This window comes from Bacillus rossius, chromosome 10 (genome assembly GCF_032445375.1).
Source record: "Bacillus rossius redtenbacheri isolate Brsri chromosome 10, Brsri_v3, whole genome shotgun sequence".
NCBI lineage: Eukaryota > Metazoa > Arthropoda > Insecta > Phasmatodea > Bacillidae > Bacillus > Bacillus rossius.
The window spans coordinates 1332164-1352303 of record NC_086337.1 but is presented as its reverse complement, the minus strand read 5'-3'; positions in this window follow the sequence as shown (position 1 = coordinate 1352303).

Genomic DNA, 20140 nt, shown 5'->3' with positions numbered 1-20140 from the left:
ACGGTTAGACGACAGAGCTAGCTTGGCACCCTCCCGGAAAACACCCCCAAGTTTCACATACAGCTCCTTAGATTCGCCGCGGGAATCGCACCCGAAACCCCGGCTGATGGCAATACTTACTACGTAACATTATGAAAAATTGGCTTGTAACATCATCTGTGGTTAACTAAGGTAATGATTGTAATTACCATGTGTTATATTTGTGGGTTTTATATTTGCATGAACAAGCACAATGCTCAAATCCTTTATGTATATATGTCATGTCAATTCAGGTTATTGACCAGTATATAACCTGGCTTGTACAATAACTCTATCCTCGCTCAACAAAGGAGAAGTTCACATGCTGCCAGAAGCTATTTTTGCAATTTTTGTTTTATTTTTTTATTATTATTATTTTGTAATTTTTAATTTTCATTTAATTTTATTTTTATAATTTGCTGATATGGATCAAACAAATCGTGTGTTAGTTTTCTACATCCTGATAATTCCTGCAAATATTTAGTGGTATTCTTCATGTGCTCATTATTACTGTTGATACTTCTGCTGATGTTCTCCGAGTGCGTCTGGTTATTTCTGAAAAAATCGATCTCTGCATAACAATTTTTTTCAGAAGTACATTTAAATTGTAAATTTTTGCTACCAATTTATGACTAAAAATATTTACTATTAATTGGAATTCAAACAAAAAAATTACTCAATCAAATAATATGCCTTGAGACAGCTGAGAAGCACTATTATGCAAGACAAACTTCCTTCTCCTTGATGTCTAGCGAAACCTTCCTTCCTTTGCTATCGTTATTGAACATTCTTCATCCCAGATAAAAAATAAATAATATTTAGGTACCTCAACACAGTCGCGACATCTGTTGCTGACAAGCAGAACTATTTGCGACAAATTCTTGTATGAGATAAATAACTCTCTCTGATAAAAATGATCAAAAATTCTGTTTAAGTAATTATTACAATTTAAACTTACAGTTTGCATCTGGCAATAGTCACAGAAGCTAACATTGATGTAAGCTTTTGGACATACGCCATTGCTATGCACATGTATGTCTGTAGAAGAAAACTACAAAAAACGCAAAAGACAAAAAAACAAATTAAGCAAAAAATAGCTGTTGTCAGGATATAAACACCACACAAAACTCCACAACAGGAATATGATCAACAAACAAAGAAAAACAAAGAAAAATAGACTAACAAAACAAAAAAAAACACAAATTATGACAGCACAAAAATACCGAACCCAAAAAATTCAACACAACAGTTGAAACGAGACAAAAACACAGCAAAACGAAAAGACGAAACAAACACAATAGTTTTCCAAAAACAGAAGAAAACGGACAAAATAACACAAATGATGAGAGCACAAAAATATTGAACAAAAAAATCAGCACAACCGTCAAACGAGACAAAAACACGACAAAACGAAAAGACGAAACAAACACAACAGTTTTCTAAAACAGAAACAAGCGACGTTTCGGGAACTGCTATCTGCTCCCGTCTTCAGGCAGAGACGCACATGGTGAGAAAACACAGGTGCATGACAGCAGACTGGTTACAGTGCTAGAACGTGCTAGGCGATACAATGTGAAGTCCAACAGAAAGAAAGTGAAGATAAAAAGGAGTAGTGTGAAGTTTATGGGGCAAACATTTTGTGCAGAAGGTGTTAGACCAGATGAGGGGTATGTGAAGGCAGTATTGAAGATGATGGAACCTCAGTGTAGGGGTGATGTATTAAGGTTTCTGGGGATGGTGAAGTATGTAGGGAAAATTATCCCCAACTTGTCTCATGTGTCGGGCCCCTTAAGGATGTTAACGAGGCAAAAGGCAGAGTGGAGGTGGGAGCTGGAGCACAAGGAGAGCTTTGAGAAACTAAAAGTACTGCTGTGTAGGAAACCGGTGCTTGCATTTTATGATCCGAAAGAGGCTATGCAGATGTTTGCGGATGCTAGGAAAGATGGGCTGGGGGCCTGCCTAATTCAGAAAGACCACACTGTGGCCTTCTCTTCCCGCAGTCTTGATGCCGTCCCCGCTGCCTGTGTTAAAAATGAATTTAAATTGTGAAAAATAAGATTTTTACTCGAGGGCGGGGTTCTTTGCCTCGTGGCTGCAGGCAGGGACGCGTCGACAAGGACTCCCCGGGCTGTTTCGGCCACCCAGGACACCATAACGATTATAAGAACACGTAAATATAACTAGATTTATTAACACGTCACACAGTACATTATGTCACTTGGTACAGTACGCCGTCACGTAACTGGCCGTATCATCGTCTACCTTCTCATCTCCGCACACACAGCCCTCGAATGGCGGTACTTGTTGACAGTTTACGGAATTCCCTGGAAATACCCCACCGAGTGTTGCAGGCTACCCTGAGATTACGAGTAGAGGCGATGAAGGCGCGTGGCATGTCTGGATGTTGCGGATACTGATACTCCGGACGGTGAAACAAAGGAATACTTCAATTAATTAATTAATTAATGACCTAGGTGAAACACTGGGATTACAAAACTATACTTGGCTGATGGCTGAACTAATGCTAACATTGATACCGGGGAATGGAGTCTGACATGGGAACGTCCCATAGGTCGGGATGAATCTGATACAGATTACTGCTCAGATGAAATTAACATAATTACCGAGAGTCCATCCTCGTGGTGGTGTGGGGCCACGTAATGATGGGCGCAGGCGCGGCGGTACCGGGGCACGGAATATCACTCGCGACCATGGCACGTCCCAGGAACTGATTCGTTAGTAAGTCACTGTTCACATTTGGCACAACACCACCCTGCATGGGCAAAGTTCAAATCTCCTGACAGAGGAATTATGGGGTGAAGTGCGGGCACCTCGGTGTGCTGCCCAAAACAATAAATATTATGTATTATGCGAAACGACTCATGACTGAGTCACACACAATTAATAAATAACCGCACGACATGTTGTACGGTCGATTTAGGGCCGGCCGTGGAGCAGATGAAAACAGATTGCAAGATTTACCTATGGAAGCTACGTGTTGGTTTTGGCGCGAAGATTGAAGGCCTCACATGCATGGAGCTGCCAGCCCTGAGGAGTGTCCGATGGCGACTGAGTACTCTCCCTGGCAACCCAGCCAGGGAGGGCTCGATTTCCTGCGGAAAGTTGTGGAGCGCGGGAAGATGGTGACGGCCAGTTTCGTAACACAAAGCATATCAATACACATGTAATATTTATTCATGAATATTAAATACATAAAAAGTTTTAGTTATTTCTCTTAATGAAATTTGCATGTGCACTATGTTCACATTGCGCATTGCCACACCCGGCCGGGCGTGTCGCATAACGCAGCCGGCCGTGACTAGTGTTACGCCGTTCGATGCACTGCCCTACCCTACTCTACTTGGCATGTGCGGGCGAGTTCGTTACACTTGTCCTAGTTCAGGTGTTGAAGACACATAACAGCCTGTGCTCTCAGAGGGAGCACCGACAGGCGGCGTCAGTCTTAATGAACACGAAGAGCGCTATGCACAAGTTGAAAAGGAGCTATTGGCTGTGCAGTTTTAATGTCTAAGTTTCACAACTTTGTATATGGCCATCACAAGGTTACAGTGTTCACAGATCATAAGCTGCTTGTATCAATCTGCAAGCAGGATCTGAACAAACTGTCGGCAAGGCTTACGACTAAGGTTAAAAATGCTCGAATATGATGTAAATGTTTGTTATCTCCCTGGGAAGTTGCAATACATAGCAGACACATTGTCCAGGGAATGCATAGGACAACTGGAGCAGAATAAAGATATGGGGGTGACACATGCAGTACAAGTAGTAGTACAACATTCTTGTAGCAGACAGGCAAAAACAAGAATTACAAGACAACACATTAGCGGATGCACAGTTAAATAAGATGCTCCATTACATTAAAGAAGGATGGCCAGAATAAAAAAATGGTAGAGCAGAAGGTGGAGATATATTGGAAAAACAGAGGGGCTCTATCTGAGTGGGAAGGAATAGTGTTGTTGGGAAACAAGATAGTTGTACCACAATAGCGTAGAGGAGAGGTATTAAGGCAAATTCATGAGGGTCAAATGGGTATTGAAAAGACTAAATCAAGGGTGCTGCAATTATATAACTGGCCAGGAATCAGTACAGATGTGGAGAGACGGGTGAAACATTGTGCAACATGTGAAAGGGTCAGTAGGCAGAATTGCAAAGAGCCACTACACCCATGGCCAATAGCAGAACAACCGTGGGAGAGGATAGGAGCTGACATTTTTACATACGGGACACAGTCATACTTGGTAGTTATAGATGCTTATTCTAACTGGGTGGAGATGCGGGCAATTAGAGACAAATCAGCATCTAACGTAATAGGGGAGTGCAAGCCAATATTTGCAACACAAGGTGTGCCAGATGTGGTAAGTGCAGAGAATGTACCATTTGGCAGTCACACATTCAGGCATTTTGCAGAACAGTGGAAGTTTGAGGTAAAACTCAGAAGTCCAAATTACCTGCAGAGTAACAGGCTAGCAGAAAAAGGGGTGGGAATATGTAAACAGATGTATCGCAAACTAGGCTTGCACTCTGGGGATATCTGGAGCATGTATTGGAGCACAGGAATACGCCGCTCAAACATATGGGACACTCACCAACTCAGTTGCTGATGGGGAGAGTTTGCAAAACGAAGATGCCAGTCCACTCAGAGATTGTACAGCCATGCACAATCATACCGGCAGAGGTGATCAAGCAAAAAATGGAGCAATCAGATCGTATTAAAACGTATTATAAGGGGAGTAAAAGGTTGCCAGTTCTAAAGCCAGAGCGAGAGGTCGTGATGAGAGAGCAGGTGACAGGTACATGGCAGCCAGGTCGAATAGTAAAGGAAAGTATATATCCGCGGTCCTATGTTGTGAGTGATAGGTGGGGACGAGAACTTAGATGAAATAGGATAGATTTAAAGGAATCAGGAAGGAAACAGACCAGTCTCGATGTAGATATCGATGGGGACATGAATGAGTCCGATAAACAGACCAGTGTAGGCGTGGATAACAATGGGGAATTAAATGAGCCAAATATTGAAGAGGGTGAACAGGGAACCACCCCAAGCAAGGAGCAACCTAAGGAGAGGTGGACGAGATCGGGGAGATGTGTACATAAACCTATGTGGTTAGCAGCATATGAGTAAACACAGGTCTGGAAGTGAGAGGAGAGGAGTATTGTTATGTAATGAGTGATATTAGTAGTATCTTATGTTGTAGTAAGGGATGGTGAGGTTATGTAACATGTCAGTTAAAAAAGTATTTGTATGTTTGTTTGATGTAACATGTCATGTACTATAAGAGTAAGAGAGGTTGTGTGTCATCGGTAAATGAAGTGGAGTATTGTTGTATATATCATGTAATGGTGAGTAATGTAGAGCTAAAGAAGTAATTGTAAAGGTGGAAGGAAGTAATATATATTTACCTCATTTTGGGTAAAATTTCAATCCGGATTGAACCTGGAGTGGAGTGAACTCGGAGTGAATTTGTAACGAACATAGACTGACGAAATGTGTTTATGGTAAATATCACGATCCAGATTGAAATGTAAACATGATTGAACTTGGAGTCAACATGGACTGAAAATGTTGTGGTGCGATCTAATCGATGACAAAGCAAAGCAGAGAACAACTGATCTGTTGTTCTTTTGAACCCCGCACTGTCCATTTCTGCCTTCACCAACTCAAATATCTCACCTTTCCTATACTTTTTTTTTAGTCCAGCAATCTTAAAATATGTTTTTCAATCATTACGACCAACAATAACTCTACTTCCATCTCTGTCCACACATTCCTCTGCTCTTTTTTTGCAATTTTCACAAATTATGCCTGAAATGCAACGAGACCAATAATAAACCATGCAATATGGCGGCGGCTTGCTCATGCGTGTTTTCTTTTTACTCCAGTCTGTGTTTAAAGTAAAATCTCAATCCGGATTCTTCAGTCCAGTCCACGTCAACAAGTGGAGTGGATTATCTCACTTCACTCCAACTTCAGTCCACAACAAAGTGTTTTAAGTAAAATTTCAATCTAGATTCCTCACTCCACTCCAGGTTCAATCCGGATTGTAATTTTACCCTAAATGAGGTAACTGTATTGGCCATCATGGCCATCATGGCCACATGGAGGTGTAGAGGCCATGAGACAGTAGAAAGAAGAAAGAGAAAAAATGGAAGAGATGTATCGTGTGGAATAGAGAATAAAAGTGTGAACAAGAAATAAAACAGACTCCAAAGATCTTATTAATATTTATTATAAACATGCAAAGAAGATGAATGCAGCAGAAGAGATTCATTATGCATCATAGGAAGATCCTAAAATATTGATTGACAGGTTAACTTCTTTCTACATGCTTCGCCTTGTCAAGTAAACTATTCGCACTAAATGACTTGCATGTGTATTAAAACAATGGATTTTAAAAGTGTGACGTCGTCCTGCCGAAGGCCAGCTAAAGCCCGACCTCCACCTGCCAGTATCCGAGCCCGCTAACGGAACGCATCCCTAGCCATGGCCCACCCGAGTCAGGCGAGCCTCCGATACCAAGGTAGAACCAAGAGCCATGTCTAATTAATTAAACACCTCGACCCCAGTTCATTAACATTCTAACATTATTTAATGGTAACTTCAATATTAATTAAAAACCCCGCCCAGGGAAAGTGCGACGCAGGAGTGCCCGCGTCACTCACGTGTGAACTTGCCATAATAATTTTGTGAGTGTCTCCTTTGCGGCCTTCAGCCTTATTTAATTATAGTGTTGTGTTAACGTAAATATTACCTCCCCGTTTTTTATGTGTAACTAGCCACTGGAGCGGTCAACAAGCGACGAACAGTCTCTGGTGTGACTCTGAACATTGAAACTTAATTTACACAAATTAATTAACCGTAATAATTAAAGGCCATCTGCCAATCAGATTAATTAAGAATAATTAATGTACGAATTTAGAGCTGCTCTCAGCTTATTATTATTAAAATAAATTCCGAATAACGGAACTTTAGCAACTTTGGCGCGAGAGAACGCTGAGATCTTCCCTCGCGCCAAGGCCAGATGCCAGTACCGAGCGACTCGCGGACCGGGGCGGACGTGTGATCCACGGGGAGCCATCATCCTTTGTTCTGCACTGAGCAGTACTTCTGGTAATTATATTCATCAGCCTAAACTTGTTTTTATTCTTTTTATGTAAACTCCCCGTGCGTCTCCAGTTCTTTTACAGTGTAGGGCCAAACCCAGCTGCTTAACTATAAACTCCCCGCACGAGCCATCATGCGAGGTAGTTCACCTTACCGCGCGGGCCGGCTCCTGCTACCAACAAACTTTTACTTAATGTCGAGTGCACGGGCGTCGACGACAGCTATGTGTAAATTTTTTTTACCTAATTTAACTGCGGGCCGCAACTCACACAGGTGAGCACAGACACCGCCAAATTAGCAATTTTTGGGATTGGCCATCTCCAATCAATTTCCCCCCTAACCTCGGCTGGCGTTTGGGCTTAAACTAGGGACCGTTTGTAAGCGCACTATTTTTTAACCAAGTAATTTTTGTAGGGTAATTCCTTGTGCGCCGTGCAAGTGTAATGTAAGTGTAATAACGATTGTAACTGTCCACCTGATTAAACGTCCACTCCACACACTCCATGCGCGACGTGTCATCGACAGTATAAATCTCGAGTTCGTGTTTGTTATTGTATTGAGTCTCCCTACCCCAGCTAAGAACCAGCGTATTATGCTGCACAGGACCTGTGATGTGATACCAGCTAGGGACCTCTCCAACCACGAACAACGCCGATGGTCCTAGTGGGCCACGCAAGGGCAACGCACCCACGAAACCCAAATTTGGTTAGACGCCGAGCTAGCCTGGCGCCCTCCCGGAACACAATCTCAATAAGAACCAGTTTCCCGCTAGGATACACGCCCGGTCTCGAACACGAGAACCCGGACAGCGGCAAGTGCTTGTATCATTTCTGGAAATCTGATTTATTTTTGATGTCGAGTTTTCGTAACACATCTTCTAGCTTAAAGATGTGAAAATCATCATTAAAAGACAAAATGGAGACTTATAATAAAGCCATACCAGCAATAATGCCAAGTTCTATCAAAAATACAAATGACATTAGTTGGATCCAAATGTAGGTGGATCATTTGGAGCACTTAGAGCGATTGGAAGATTTGGAGCAATTGGAGCATTGGAGCTCTTGGAGCTGTTGGAGCACTTGGAGCAAATGGAGCATGAGATATTTTGGAGCATTGGAGCTATTGCATAAAAAGAGGGATTGGATCAGTTGGAGCATTGGTGCACTTGGAGCTGTTGGAAATTTTGAGCGATTGGAGCACTAAGAGCAATTGGAGATTTTGAGCATTTGGAGCAATTGTAGCACTAGAGCACTTGGAGCTGTTCGATCTGTGGAGCAGTTGGAGTACTTAGAGCAATTGGAACACTTGGAGCTGCTGGCCAATTGGAGTATTTGAAGCTTTGAGGCACTTAGAGCTGTTAACCAATTTGAGCAATTGAGGCATTTAGCTCTATGAGAAGTTGGAGCTTTGGAGCTGTTGGATCAATTTTAGCAATGCAGCACTTGGAACTTTGGATCACTTGAAACTGTTGGAGCAATTGAAGCATTGGTGCATTGGCCTTTGGAGCTAATGACTTAGAGGCAAAGACAGTTGGAGCTAAAGATTGTTGGAGCCAAAGACATTTGTACTTTACTTGATGATATCCATCAAAATATTATAAATCAGCTTACGATGAAATATCAACATACAGGCCTTTAAAATATAACTTTTGGCTGGACTGCTACTATGGTAAACTGTTTTCGTTCTGTTAAACACAGTACCAGTATCGAGAAACTCTGTCGGGAAGAAAAAGGCTATGTAGGCAAAGAATCTGGCTGGTCTCTGTCTTCAGTAAACTGATTGGAGCTAAGAATTAGTCAGTTCAAGCCGATGCAGAACTAAATGTTTATAAGATTGCTAAATGTATCAAGTGTTCCTGTAGTAGAATATAAATTATGTAAAATATTTATTTTGTAAAAGAACTCGCGGTGTTTTATTTCTCGAACCTGTCACTTTTGTGAGATATTTAATATTTTTTTTTTTTGCATTTACCGAACCTATTAAGGATATTCATCGAATAAATTAGTAAATTAATAAGTAATTTTTTTTTTGGATTTTTCCCGAATTTCTAAGTTTTTTATTACGAATTTTCAATATGGTGGTCAATATCCCATCATTAATTTACTAGAGGTTAGTATAAAATAAACTTAAGCCACTTTTAGGATTTTGAACATGATTTATTCAAAGAGATTTTTTAACCTAATATTACCTTTTTTTTTGCATCGATCAAGTATCGAAATACAGATAGACATCGATCAAATCAATCATTATATTCGTTGTTAATGACTTATTTTTCGATACATTTTGGAATTTTTCCCGAATTTATAGCTAAATAATTACGAATTTCCAAGATGTCTTCCAAATTTCAAAGCGGCTGGCACCACAGTAATAATAAATAATGACTACACTCTAGCACGTAAAAATCAAACTAACATGTTGGTAGCACACTCTAGACGAAAACAAGATGACGGATGTGATGTCGTACTAGCGGGAAGCCTTTATTTCAAGACGAGAGAGCCACACCCGAAGTACCCGAAGTTCATGCTCGCTTTATTTTTTCGTACCACAACAGGTGTATTTATTTGGGGGGAAAACAATTCGCAGGCATTTATTCTCCAAATGCGCGGGTTTAACTTATAAGATGTCATTCTTAATAAAATTATTCATTAACATACATCATAGGTTAGCTCCATTATAAATACTTTAAAACATTGTGGATGGTTGGTTATATTAGGTAAGTATAGCTACATTAAAAATACTGTAAAATAATTTTATGGTTGCTTTGCAAATAACTTTTTAATATGTAGCTATCCAGCGCTAGGAAACCATTTATATGATTTCACAGTATCTTTAATGTAGCTATCCTAACCAAATCAACCGTCCAAAATGTTTTAAAGTATTTATAATGTAGCTAATCTAACCTAATTGACCATAAGTTATCATGAGTTGTCCAAAATAAACATTACGGACACTCCTCTAAAAACAATAACAAATAAATACAGTTGCCTTATTTATGGTCTTTCCTTTTATCAACACCGCCATATTTATTTACAATGAACAAAAAAAACCGAAGATGCACGATCGGGCATTTGGCTCTCTTGTCTGTAAAAAGAAGGCTTCCCTCGCACTAGATGGCGATATATGTACCTCAACGGCGGCTTCAGTGGAAGAAGGATCCGTTGCCATTTTATTATATTTCTCACCAATTTCGAACCGAGGTCTCCATGATGCAAGTGCATGTTTTATTACAAGTTTATTAAAAAAAAATTAATTGATTTTAAAATATTTTAATTTTCCCATACAGATCTGAGAATAGTTATGGATTATCAAGGTGGGGGCTGTAACGAAAATTGCAACGATTTAGAATCCATGATGACGGCCGTAATTAAGCGTGCAATGATTTCATTATACACATCTAAGATGGCAAACATTACAAAAAAGTTCATTTCTAGAATCGAAGATGTGCAACAGTGTTTTTAAATAATATTTTTTTTTAAATTTACTATTTAATTTTTTATAAATTTATAATTTTTGCATATTTTCTAGCATAAAAATATGGATTTACAAGATGGCAGCTATAGTGATAACTGTAACAGTTTCATCATAATTCAAAATGGCCTGTGTGATGTAAACAAATTTTATTGTAATATTTTAATTTGATAAAGAATTATTATTAATTAAATATTAATAAATTATAATTTAACTCTCATGGGGAATTGAACCGAGGACCAAAATTGATTAAGTAATCATTTGAAATATCCAATTTTTTTTTTAAATTTATAAATTTTATTGGAATTTTTTGGTCAAAAATTAAAGCATTTTATTTTATGGTCAAGGTCCTGATATCAGTGTCTTAATACAGATTGCTTTTAGGAGTATTAAGTCATTTTTAGGAATTTGTGTTCTTTCAAAGGCAAAAGTCTTTTGAGGTTATTCGAATGTCTATTTTTTGAATTTTAAGGAATGAAGTGGAAAATTTTCCTTCAAGATGGGAGTTTTCCATTTAAACAGGGAAATATTTGTTAGGAATATCGTGTCATTTTTAGTAATTTTCGAGGAATTTTGAGGAATTTTGAGTCCAAGATAGCCACTGTGATGTCACAATTCAAGATGGTCATCAACTTCTCGGTTCCTCAGCCTGTCCCAGTATCCCCATTTATATACTACTGACGTGCAATGTTGTTGCCCTCCTGACATTTGAGAACTTCATGGAGCATCGCCGCCCAATGTGTATGACTGTTACTAATAGGAGAAAGGAACATGGACTATAGTATTTGAGAGTATATTTAAGAGTGTAACTGTATATTTTAACATTAAGGGTTTGTTTATGTTTATAAATTTATTTGGATTATGAAGCACTTTAGTATTGTATAGAGAGAGAGTGTGCTGCCCGTGATAGGTGACGGCATCATTCGCGCGTGATCGGCAGTGGCGGGGTGGAGGGGAGCAGAGGAGTGGCGGCAAGGCAGTGGGCAGCTGACATCGGTGCCGTGTGTATGAAGCTCATCACTGGAGTGGTGAACCTGCGAGATTGGGCTGGCCTTCAGTTCTACTGTGTAGCTAACCTGTTGTCAGAAAAGGATATTTGAACTGAAGTAGCATTGTTGAGAATGGGCAGTCGCACTGTGTTTTTAAAAGTAGTCATTGTAGTTTTTATAGTGAGGTCGTTAGTAATAAAAGTGTTTTAAGTCTCAGTGTGTGTGTTGTATTTCAGTGTGGCATTCCAAATTAGCTGGAGTTAACTCATCGTGCATCGTACCTCCAAAACCACCTAACTTGGCCTTTAGGTGTCTAACCCCTCACCCTAAGTAGTCAGTCTCGTGTCCCGATTGTGTGCTGGACCACAGTCAGTAGTATATTATTCTCCATCTAGCGCCCTGTAAATTGTAATATAGCTATAAGACCTTTAAATACGTTAGGGAATAGGTAATGACATTTATATAAACAATGTTCTTGTGTCCTTTAGGAATAATTTATATTTCAATCAAATAACGAACGACTTGTTTATAGGCCTACCTACAGTATCATATTCATATTTTTTCCGAATGCACATCACATAATATAAAGAGGCGAATAAGTTGTTGTGGGCTTGTCTCTGCAGGGAGTGTGGAGATGTGGTGGACATCTCTCGGCAGTGTTACTGTTTGATGGTGTTGCCTGGCGCCAGTTCTTTCGAGAAGAGCAGCCTCCTGCAGGGAGGCAGGTAGTGGACCATCCAGCTCGTGTGGCTGGCCGAGGGACAGCGCACATTTTGGAGAACAGTGTGGTGAGGGCTTACCTGCGTTACTCCACATGTTATGGCCCATGGACATGACCCTATCACACACATGTACAGTGCACAGCCACTAGGAGGAACGCCAGCAGGTTGAGTCGTTAGGACTACTCACAGTTCAGAGGCACTGTGGCTAGTTTTTTTTTATTCTAGCACAAGGCATTAATTATTGCCAGCACAAACATGTACACTACACAATGGCAAAATGGTAATTTGCATGTCACTTGCTCGTCGTCCGAGATGTAAAGACAGATACAAAAACACTAATGATTAACGTAAAGAACAAAGCCTTAAATAAATATAATAATAAGAAAAACAGAGAAATGTAAGAGCATCTCATGACTGCATCTGGCCTCAACGGTGGCTCGCATGGGACTCCAGACTAGAATGCCAGGATGCCACTCCCACACGCATTGAGCAGAAGTGATATCCCATACAGCACAAAATGTTACAGATATGTTTCAGAAATATAACTTTTGAAACATTGTAACATGTTTGAAACATTTCGCAACCTACCTGAAACATCTCGGATATATTTCAGAAACGTCCAAATGTCCGCCCTGTGAAATATTTCAATGAAACCTCCCTGCAACATCAAATGGTAATGTTTCTGAAATGTTTCAATGAAACCTCCCTGCAACATCAAATGGTAATGTTTCTGAAATGTTTCCACTAATGTCCCATCAATATTTCTGAAACATTTAACCGAAATATTTCCATAAATGTTCTGAAATACATATAAAATGTATCATGTGACCCAAAATACCTCTGGAAATTAGGATGACTGAGGGTATATTTATAATTTAAAAGAGTATTGCACTTTAACAGATACCATAATGTTACAGCTGCATTGGTCAGCTAGTTGCAGTGAAGTGCAGTGACTGTGTTCCAATTCATCACAGCATTCCCTCGTACACTTCCTCTTGATCACTTTTTGCATAATGCCCCTTGACCACACCCTTAGAAAGTGTTAATCGGTGCATTGATATGATCTTGTTCGTATCTTCTTGTTTTCGTCAAGTTTTGCTTGTCCATAGTAATGTGTCATTTTTTGATTATATAAAAAAATAGATATTGTAATATTATTTTGTTTGAAATTATTTTAAAGATGTGCTCTGGTAGGGCATAGAATGTAAATTTTTGTCATTTTTAATGTAATGATAATTGATTATATTACTTAATAATTTGGCTTGTACAATAATTAAAAATTTACTTATAATTTCTAATGTAAGATTAAAAAGGCCTGCCGACAAAATCCAACAATTCAGGTAAATTAATGAAACCATATTCTCCACCCTACTGAGCTTAATTTATAATTTATATATATATATATATATATAAGCTCAGTAGGGTGGAGAATATGGTTTCATTAATTTGCCTGAATTGTTGGATTTTGTCGGCAGGCCTTTTTAATCTTACATTAGAAATTATAAGTAAATTTTTAATTATTGTACAAGCCAAATTATTAAGTAATATAATCAATTATCATTACATTAAAAATGACAAAAATTTACATTCTATGCCCTACCAGAGCACATCTTTAAAATAATTTCAAACAAAATAATATTACAATATCTATTTTTTTATATAATCAAAAAATGACACATTACTATGGACAAGCAAAACTTGACGAAAACAAGAAGATACGAACAAGATATATATATATATGAACCAAGTTAAAGAAATAATTTAATTAATAAAGACATCAGATGTTTTCCCAGGTCAGCGTACCAGACTTGCCTAACATTAATTTTACCAACTATTTTATTATTCTAAAAACAAATTATGGTTATAAAAGTAAAATTTAAATAAGTCTTCAGTATGCTTGCAAAGTGAATGAAACTTACATGAATGTAATAGGTAGCCCAGCATTGGTGTCCATGGTTCCTGTCCAGTGCATTTTATTTTAATGGGGAATTTGAATGTGATATAGTGGCAGGCAGGCATGCATCTACATCAGTACATGGGGAAAAAGGGACAAGCTAATGCACAAAGGTTCCATTATTAAATACAATGACAATGTCATCTTGTAATGAATAAATTAAATTGAGGCTCCCCAAGCTATCTGGATGTGATCTCCTTATGCTCAGCACAGAAAGTATGCTAATATTTACTTAATCCATAACAACCAAACCCCACTTGCATAGGAGACATGATTACTGAGCATTTTAAAATATAATTTTCACAACCCAATGTGTTATGGCCACTTCAAGTTTGTTTTTGAGTATCATAAATGAGCACTTGTCCATCGATGTCTTTATCTGTATTTGAACAATGTCTTGAGAATTTGGGTATGGTTTTCTATTGCATTCCAGATGTTGACATTCTCAAAAATCACGACACTGTTATTGTGTACGGTATCAGTGGTCTAGATAATCATGTGGTATTACATTAACTTAAAATACTTGATACACACAAGAAAAAAAATCGCATTCAACCTCAAACAAATGTTATAGAAATAAAAAATAATATACCTATATACAATACACTAACATATTATAATAGAAAATTCCTACTTGTATGTTGCACAGGAAACCGGTATTAACATAATGAACAGCCATGAGACTTGACCTGTGCTCGTATTGTGATGTACTTTTCTCCTTATTTAATGCTATAGTAAGTATATATGGCTGGTGCTTGTTTTTTGGACATTTGCAAGAAAAAAATGTGCGCTTGAAAACCCTCAAAAGACATGTAACAATTTTATGTTATAATTAATGTCTTTTTCTTCTTAAACACACATATACTAATTTACAGAGGGTCTAAATATGAAACAATGCAGTCTTAATACAATTTCATCATATAGCTTTATAATCGACATATTGTTTTCCATTTCACACAAGCTCAACATAAATGAGACTGGACTAGAATCGGCTGTCCTCACTAAACAAAAAACTTGTCTGACCAGCCTAAATGAAGTGAGATGGTGGTGTAGTAGTGGAATATAAATGGGAATGAAACAAATGTGCAATGAGAAATACTCTTTAACATTGCAATGTCACTTTCCCTAATTGAAAGACTTATTGTATCAGACAAGAGCTCAAATTGATCCAGCTTCCCTAACATTGAGATGCCAGTGACTTGCTGAAGATACAATAGTGGCAGTCCATAAAAAATCTGGTTTCCTTAATTTTTTCTATAGATAGCATGTTAATCTACCTAAAGTTCGTGGATTAAGCTAGGTTTTATATTTGTATTTTAATAATACCAAATTGACTAAATAGCCTAAGGATAAAACAACAAATACAATATGGCAATAGTATATAGGGTCTCTAAAATCCAAATTTTCAAAGTAAATACACAAAATAATATTAACACAACAGTACTTCCACACAAACTATATTCAAATGAGATCACAAATTTATTGTAAACAAATAATATAAATAATTTTGTAATATGCAGTACAAAATTTTAAAATAATATGAATGGCGAGTTATACTTTGTACAAAATAGAAGGTAGCTAGTTTGGCCTAACTCGTCAACAATGAAGTCATTAGAGATAGAGAAACTTATTCAAACAGACAATAGGGTTTTGGATTGTAACTTCTATGATCTATGTTATGAAACCAGCCAAGAATGCACCTGAAGTAAGTTAAGAACCATGTATAACCATAATCAGAAAGCCACACCAGGTCAAACCAGGTTCTTTCCATTTGAATACTTAACAATAGAGGCAAAGATGCAAAGGGGTATTTTCAATAACAAATAACAACGTAGTCTGAGAAGTAGACTTTAATAAAAAAAACTATATATATAATATATACAATACATGAAACTTTTAACTGACTCTCTATGCAGATGTTCTTGGAGATTTTTGCTGGAAAAAAAAGAAGAAAAAACAATTATTTTTAACTTGTTTCAGGTCAATTATGACATGTATGTGAGATTTTTAAACATGTAGACACTAAGTTGTTACATTATTTATTTTTAAATTACCATGCAAAAAGAAAAAAAAAGTTTCTGATGCCAATGATAAATTTCAAAACTGAAAGCATCTTAAAATGGACAAATTGGTATTGCAACCTATGCATTTTTTTTTTCAAACTTATTAAGCAGGAATACTTCTTCACTGGGAATTTCTTAACATGCTATTTACATTCCTAATAATCAATTTAATGGTGTCTGGTTAATGCAAAGAGGCCCATGACATTGTATAATAACACATTTTAAGCAAAGTTTTAAAAGAAAACTTAAATTTAAATCCTAATGATTTCCTAATAAGTGTCTGTGTGAACAGTGCCTGTGATGTTACATCATTACAATTCAGCCCATGTTTTTGTGCAATAATACTCTAAAATTTCTAGTAATTTTTTGGGCAGATTCTCAATATTATCCTTTGTAGTGCACATTTAATGTTTATTTTCATTATTTAAATTGCTACCACTACATAACTATACACATGTAATCTAATAAATCATCATTTAATGTGTTTCCTTTATTGTCATATAATGGATGGAATTAGGTTTTGTCACTCTCCAAATCAAACATACTTGGTTACTACCATAATTTAGCATAAGAAAAACTAATTTAAATAGAAAAACCAATGATGCTTATGCTTAGTACAACACAACTCGAAGACTTGTACCTTCTCTGCGGTAAAGGACAAGATTTATTTCAATTATTTTGCGCTGCAATTCCAGCCCACCAATAAAATGAAGGCCAGATTGCAGAAATAACTTTGTTAAGCGAAATGGCAATTAATGAAACCGCTGTCTAATTATATGTGTAGGCCTAGTGCATTGACTTACAATAAATTACATTTATGACAAGCCAGATATAATAGCAGGCTTTATTAAATTTCCGTTAATAGTAATACGTAGGCCTACAACATACGATGTAAGTACTACAGAGTGCAGAACATAACATAATAAAAATAATTACTTAACCAGTACAATTGTAAATTATTTCAAATAAAACACTTCAATATTTATATTAAAATAAACACAACATAAATAATTTATGTGTTGTGCACAGTAAATAAACATTAATTACCCTTAACTACATATTATAGGTTATGAAATATATTTACTTAAGTATATTATAAAAGCCCGAAGGTGATAACTGAATAAAATAAATTGGTTTAATCAAATACTATTAAAACCAAAATATTTAGGAACCTATAAGCCTATATTTGTGTGATTTTTAACTAAAGATAATAAATAACCCATACATTAGCATTCGTGTTCTACAGTCAACGACCATATATAGCTACAGTAAGTAGAAAACTTGTTAGATGCTTTCGCAATTTTATTAAATTGCGAATATCCTGTTAATGCATCACATAAATTAAAAAATCAGACTGAAAACAGCGCACATATAAATATGGCACGGGAATGTTAAGCATACCGACAAAAAAAAGACATTCCTTAACCTACAGCTTTACACATTTCGAAGACGCATAAAAGAATGTTTCTATACCGGTACTTGCTTAAGTGCGAAAGTAAAAACAAAAAAAGTAAACTAACATGAAATAAATAATGTTAAAACTTACAATTTATTCACCACATATAAAAATCCAAGTACCAAAATACTGCGCCAAAACAAGAAATAATACACAAAGACAAAGATTTCTAAACTTCAGTACCAACAAGCATGATGGGAAGTTTCAATATAATGTCTCAGATACATTTCAGAATCAACCACAATGTAATATTGCCAAACGAATCTTGCTGAAATGTATCTGAAACTTCATTTATAGACATGAGTACTATGTGTCCAATGAAATGTTTATGAAATATTCCAGAAACATGACAGATGAAATGTAATCTATTCGAAACATAGTAATGTTACTGCAATATCACAGACATGTTACTGAAACATTGTGTGCTGTATGGGATGTCACTAACACTGCCGCAACATGCTGCTGACAGGGCTGAGACCCAGGCTCTAACCAAGATGCAAGGTGGTACGATGTCCATTTTTTGCTGGTTTAAAATGTAGCTAACATAATACAACTAGCCTTCCACACTATCTTACAAAATTTAAATGTAGCTAACCTTACTTAACCAACCATCCATGTGATTTTAAAGAATTACAGTACCACAACAGAGCCTCCATTTTTTACTAATTAGAGTGCCAAAAACAACAAAATTTCAATTTTCTATTGGAATTTAGTTCAGCTAGCGAAAGAGGTTGCTGAATAATTCTGACAGTTTGTGATGTAATTCCAATACACAATTCTTCTAGCGAGCGTTCAATAATAGGGTTTAGTAAATCTCTCTTGTTATTAAGCAGTTCCACTAGTGAAGTAATTACTACAGCATTAAGAATATGGCTTATGCTGTAATAATTTTTTAAAATCAGATTGTGCTCCTTCTGTTTTAAGTTTAAACAGTTGATTGTGTCAATACAAGGCCAGTAAATTTATTTAATTATCGAGGATGCCAGTAAAATATAATTTATAACTTCAGCCGGCATGAAATACTCTACAAATTTTTTTTCTATGTCCAAAACACAGCGAGATTATAGCTTTTCTGAGAGAAAAATGCAGTTATTAGCTTGACGTCCCTCGGCTTGAGGCCCCCTGTTCCCTGCTTGCGTGAATGTTCAATTATGCCCGTACTGCCCTGCGGAGAGTGGGTCCAGGCCAACGTGGCCGGGACCGGGAACTGCGGGACCTGGAGGGAGGAGTTAGGTGGATAGTAATCTTGGTAAATTGTTCTAATAACAATTCGGCGTTGACGGTTTTCACGAGCCCCTTTTATTAACGGATTAAGACCCTGTCGCAGCCTGGCGAAATCACCGCGGAGCCTGCTCCCCTCCCACGGCGACCCAGACTCACGTAACACCGTAAGGTCCATTATGACGTCCCGGCACCGATGTCGCTTACACGTAATGTTAGTCCCGTTACGTTACACCTCGAAGAAGTGCGGTGCGCGTGCGTCCTGTTACGTAACGTATGGTCCGGAACTCTCCGCGAAATACGTCTCCCAGAGATTCGTAAACTCAGTAACGCGGCGAATGACTCGCGGAGGCAGCTTGACTGCAGTGCCCGGCTGGTAACGTCACTAGGCGACTCGTAAACTCGGTAACGCAGCGATTGACTCGCGGGGGCAGCTTGACTGCCGTACTCGGCTGGTAATGCCACTTGATAACTCGTAAACTCGGTAACGCGGCGAATGACTCGCGGAGGCAGCTTGACTGCCGTACTCGTGAACAGCAAAACGAGAAGAGGCCACGTGCCTCGCGAGCTGCGCGGAGCGGCGTCCTCGACCGTCCTCGTTCGAGCCCTGAACACGACTGACTCTCCCCGCTAGCCCGCGGGCTGGCGCCCGCGGGTTGCGGGGAGGGGAGGGGAAAACGGCCGGCGTGGGAGAGAGCTCCGTCTCGCGGCGCGCCAGGCTGCAATTACATCCTACATCCTTGCAGACACACAGAATAATCACAGTTAACGAACATTAATTACAACCAGTTTATAGAGTTAATAAATTATACACAATATTTACATACGTTGAGGCCCGCGACCATTTGAAAAATATATACAAAAAATTATACAAAACACAAAATCAACTCTCGCACAGTTAGCTCACTAGCCCGCTAGGGCGCACGCGGGTGCGTCCCTGGCCGTCGCACTTCACTGGGGGAAAACACACTGCCTCAGGTCCCCGTCGGTGGCCAGGTACGGCCTCTGCACCTGAGAGGGTACGACGACTGTCGTCAAGCTGTTCTGGCATATGGATCAATTTATGCATTCTAGAATGTTCGCTGAGGAAACCATGTTTGTTTGGCAGTATATTATTTTCTGTGAT